Genomic DNA, 5821 nt, shown 5'->3' on the forward strand with positions numbered 1-5821 from the left:
CAATATAGTTTTATTTCTGCCTCATCAGTAGCAAAGAAAGCCTGCCAAGAGTAATAGTGGAGACAGGAGGACCTAAATAAGAGGTACCTATATGGTTTGTCTCTATTTCTTCACCTCTCCTTCACTCCATCAACTAATCTAATTTTATTTTTAATTTTCTAATTTTTTTTTTTTTTTTTTTTTTGGTAGAGATGCAGTCTCACTATGTTGCCCAGGCTGGTCTCGAACTGGGCTCAAGCAATCCTCCAACCTTGGCCTGCCAGAGTGCTGAGATTATAGGCCTGAGCCACTGTTCCCGGTCCAACCACCAACTAATCTAATTTTAATTCTGTCTCCTCCACTGTACCATACCTGCCAACCCAGGTCATAAATGATCTCCATGTTACCAAAAAAAGTAGATAAATCTCTGCCCACTTGTGATTTTAAATTTTAGCTACATATTGCAGCATTAACCACTTACTTCTTTTCTTACTTTACACTAAGACAGACATTTAAAACCTAATTATATTTTTAAAATTCAACTACATTTATTTATTTATTTGAGACAAAGTTTTGCTCTGTTGCCCAGGCTCGAGTGCAGTGGTGCAGTCTTGGCTCACTGCAACCTCTGTGCCCCCGCCGCCACCCATCAAGCAATTCTCCTGCCTCAACCTCCCAAGTAGCTGGGATTACAGGTGTGTACCACCACACCTGGCTAATTTTTGTATTTCTAATAGAGACAGGGTTTCACCATGTTGCCAGGCTGGTCTGAAACTCCTGACCTCAGGTGATCCACCTGCCTCAGCCTCCCAAAGTGTTGGGGTTACAGGCCTGAGCCACTGCATCCAGCTACATGTTTTTCTTAATTAGTGGGTAGATACTTTAAAACTTCTAATAATTTTAAGAAAGTGTAACTACTTCAGGAAAATTGAAGAATTCTCCAATTAACTAGTAGGGAAGGATTATATTTATTCTGAAATGATCAAATATCCAATCATCAACTCAGTTCTCCACAGGAAGCCTCCAGAGAGTTAATACCATGTCTTCTATTTATTTAAATAACAACAAGAAGAAAAAAATTCTGCTAATAGAAATCCCAAAATCAGCTGGGAGTAATTATCAGAAGGTAGAAAATATTTTAGAGGCTGGGCATGGTGGCTCACACCTGTAATCCCAGAACTTTGGGAGGCTGAGATGGGAGGATCACCTGAGATCAGGAGTTCGAGACCAGCCTGGTCAACATGGTGAAACCCATCTCTACTAAAAATACAAAAATTAGCCTGGCATGGTGGTGAGTGCCTGTAATCCCAGCTACTCAGGAGGCTGAGGCAGGAGAATCGCTTGAACCTGGGAAGTGGAGGTTTTAGTGAGCCAAGATCGTTCCATTGCACTCCAACCTGGGCAACAAGAGTAAAACTCCATCTCAAAAAAAAAAAAGATAAAAAGAAAGAAAATATTTTAGATGGGCAAAAATTTTCCTAACTCATAGGATTTTATTGCATTTAGCAAAATTTGAATTGCTTTGTGATATAGAACTATACTTTTATATGAGATAGATATGCAATGTCTATGATATTATGTTATAGATCCCTGTAATTTCAACATTTGATGAGTCTGAGGAAAAAAAAGATTTTCTTTGGGTGTTATTTGATCACTATTCTGTTCATTTTAAGCAGGTTTATAGTAAATTGATCTATTTGAATATAAATAGGTTATATGATTATCAGTACTAGATACCCATTATCCTATTTATTTACAAAAGAATATTAAATATCCTATTTTAATTTTTATATTACAGACTATTTTGGCTTTTTAGATAAAAGTCTAGAGTTTTTATCTTAATGGATGCTAAGAGATCAGAATGCACTGGCATTCTCTGATTTAATAGTTTAACATATGAAGACTAAAGAAATATAGCTGATTCCATGGTTGCATAAATAGTTCAGAGGATCCAAATGTTAGCAGTTATTTGCAGTGAACTATAAAAGAGATCAGTTGACAATTTAGTTTTTTTAAGAATAAATAAAATTGATTATTCACTTATCTTGCTTCAAGTAGCATAAAAATGTTACTAAGTGATAAATTCTTCTTTGTAATAAAAATGCATACACCTTTACATTTTAATATGCATATATTGTTATTTTGTTACGTATATACTTTTATTATGCATGTAATTACATGCATGCCAACATTTAATATGTAGATATTTTACATATAAATATTCGATAATCAGTTTCAGTCATTGTAATCTTGTAACCCATTTCGTTTTCCTTCTCTCCTCACTTTAACGAACTCTATAATCCTCGCTGGGTACAGTGGCTTGTGCTACTTGTAAAGCTGAGGCAGGAGGATTACTTTAGCCCAAGGGTTTGAGGCTGCAATGAGCTATGATCAAGTCTATGAATAGCCACTGTACTCCGGCTTGGGCAACATAGTGAGACCCCAACTTGTTTTTTAGGAAAAAAAAAAAAAAAACCCTTTCTATATTATAGTTGATATTTCTACCCTATTTTATAAAATTAATTGTTTGGATTCCATTCCTTCTTAGGTTACCTCTACTTTGGAAATGTAGGACTATGTTTACTGAATTTGTGTCTGTGTATGTACATATAGGCGTGTGTGTGTGTGTGTGTGTGTGTATGTGTATAATTTTACTTCCATTTGTTTTTACCCTTATAACCTCCAAGAAATTATTCCTTTCCTAGCACATCCAACATTTTAAAAAGTTACCAACATCAACTACCTGAAATAGTATGCAAAGCATTTTAATGCAGGCTTTCAGAGTTTTCATTTGCATTTCAAAGAGATAACAGTCAAAAAAGTTATACATTCAAAAAGGATTAATTAGATAAGGTCCAGCATTGCCACATAAAGTACAGGTCATCCAGTTAAATTTAAATAAGGGATAAACAACATTTTCAAAATATAAGCATGTCCTGTTTAATATTTGAGATATACTAAAATGTATTTGTTGTTTATGTGATATTTTAAATTAAACTGGGTGACCTGTATTTTTATTTGCTAATATTGTCGATACTAGTTTAGAATTACTGCACTAGATCCTTCACCTCTTCCTTGTCCTCCTTCCCATTTGTTTTCCTAAAATAGCAACATTTCTATTCAGATCAAGCTCTCAATTCCTGAGATCAAAATAAAACCTAAATTATTTCCTAGCATTTAATCTTTCCCAATTATTCAATGATTAATTTTCACTCTGCCAGATACTAACCGCTATGGATCCAAAGATAGACTGGTTAAAAGAAATTCACAGTCTAGTGGTAAGATATATCACTGGTGGGAAATAACTCCTTACTAAATAAGCTAATAAAATAATGTGAAATCAGTAGAGAAACAGCTCAACCTTCTAGTAGAACTATCAGGCTTTACACAAGATGCAGTACTCATGAATCCTGAATGAGAGGAGAATGTATTTCAACATCATGGAAAACAACATGAAAAAATAGAAAATCAGGTATATTATAAGGGCCAAAGAAAGTATTGTTCATTGGTATAATCTTAAAATACGTAAGTATACAAAGTTTTCTAGGTAGCATCTTTCAGACTTCTAGATTAGAGTTAATAAGAGTAGGCCAAGCCTCAGGGAAGCGTACTTTCTTAACCCAATGATTTCACACACATAAAGATTACTGGAGTTTACAAGTAGTACTTCTTAAAATGCAATTACATACAGTATGTATATTCATGAACCTCCTTACTGAGTAAAGAAAGATAAGCATTTTTTTCTTCTTTTAAAATTTGCTTTTTGTGCAACATCCATCTTTTTCACTAAATGGAAAGTCCTTGGGAGCAGAAAGTCCCTGTCCCCAACCCCCTTCTCTTTCACACACCCACGCCCACACACAATCTCACAAAATAAGTCTTGTGAATGTTAGGAGGGCAACAGAATTGTGGGGAGCACCCACAATAGGAGGTCATTAAACACTTGACTCCCCTGGTGTTAGCAGTGAATCAGTTTCTGAACATTTTTTCTGGAATGAATTAACTGGAATGCAATTAGATTTTTGCTAAGTAGTGATTACTGCAACTTCCGGAAGTATATCATAGTTACTTTCCAGGATAGGATACTGTAACAGGTTGAATTGTGTCCCTTTCACACACACAAAAAAATTATAGGTTGAAGTCCTATCCCCCAGTACCTCAGAATGGAGGTATTTCCTATTTGGAAATAAGGCCGTTAAAAATGGGAATAAGTTTTAGTGTACTTAGTACTGTAGGATGGCTATAGTAAACAACAATATACAATTTCAAATAGCTAGAAGATATTGAATGTTCCCAATACAAGGAATGATAAACCTTTGAGATGACCGATATTGAATTACCCTGATCTGATCACTATACATTATATGTGTCATAACATTATGTACCCCATAGACATGTATGATTATTATGTGTCAATTAAATTTTTTAAAGGAAAATGTTATTAGATGAGGTAATACTAGAATGGGCCCCCAACCTAGTATGACTGAGTTCCTTATATAAAGAAGAAATTTGGATACAGAGACATGCATACAGAAAGAATGCTATGTGAGCACAAAGCAGAGAGTGTGATCATGCAGCAGAAGCCAAGGGAATGCTCAAGGTTGTCAGCAAACATACTGGATGACAGGCACGGAAAAGATTCTCCCTCACAGCCCTCGGAAGGAACTAACCCTGCCAACACCTTGATCTCAGCTCTCTACCCTCCAGATCTGTGAAACAATAAATTGATTGTTTGAGCCACTCAGTGTGTGGTACTTTTTATGGTAGCTCTAGCAAACCAATACAGATGCTCTTTCCCTGCTTCTCCAATTTACATGATTTCCACTATGGGTGGGGAAACACCAAAACTTCCTATCACACACTTCAAAAGGAGCTATGCTAGAATGGACAAATCATTTCTCATAATAAGTTTGTCAGGTTTTTGTTCTATCTTTCAAACAAACTTCTACCCTATTAAGTATTATTTCAGTACTCAAAGAGTTTTGTGTCATTGTTTAAGTGAATCAAGTCTATGAAATACCTGAAGTCAATGCTGTAGTTTTACTTCAAAAGAAACAGTCATTCTCAGAGAAAGAGCTCATTATCATCGGCCGCGGTGGCCCACGCCTGTAATCCCAACACTTGGGAGGCTGAGGTGGGTGGCTCACTTGAGGTCAGGAGTTTGAGACTAGCCTGGCCAACATGGCAAAACCCCATCTCTACTAAAACTACAAAAAAAAATTAGCCAGGCGTGGTGGCATGTACCTGTAGTCCTAGCTACTCGGGAGGCTGAGGCGTGAGAATCGTTTGAACCAGAGAGACGGAGCTTGCAGTGAGCTGAGATCACTATACTGCACTCCAGCCTGTGCAACCGAGCAAAACTCCATCTCAAAAAAAAGAGCTAATTACTATATTTGGTATTTTTGTTATTATTAAAACCAACATATATTGAACCTTTTTTATGTTCCAGTCACTGTGCTGAGGTATTTGCATGGATTATCTGATTAATACCTTACTATCAATGTGAAATATTGTTATACTTATTTTACTACTGAGTTAGCTATGGACTGAAGATTTTCAGTAACGTGGTAAAAAGGTTGCACAGCTAATGAGTGGAGCCAGGGCTCAAACCCAGCAAGTTTGGCTCCTGAGTTTATACTATTCTGCTTTATTTTACATATTGTGAAAAACAGAAGACAATCAAAATTGACATTGTACAATTTTTACCGGTGCCTCTTTTTTCTTAGAGCTCCCAAGATGGCAGCAAGCCTTTCCTTCTTTGATCTGGGGTCTGGGCCTCACGCTTTCCAAGGAATAGAACCTTGCGCCATGCAGTGAGTGTTATAGCTCTATTAGAAGCCGT

Source organism: Theropithecus gelada, chromosome 3 (assembly GCF_003255815.1).
Source record: "Theropithecus gelada isolate Dixy chromosome 3, Tgel_1.0, whole genome shotgun sequence".
In the NCBI taxonomy this organism is placed as follows: Eukaryota; Metazoa; Chordata; class Mammalia; order Primates; family Cercopithecidae; genus Theropithecus; species Theropithecus gelada.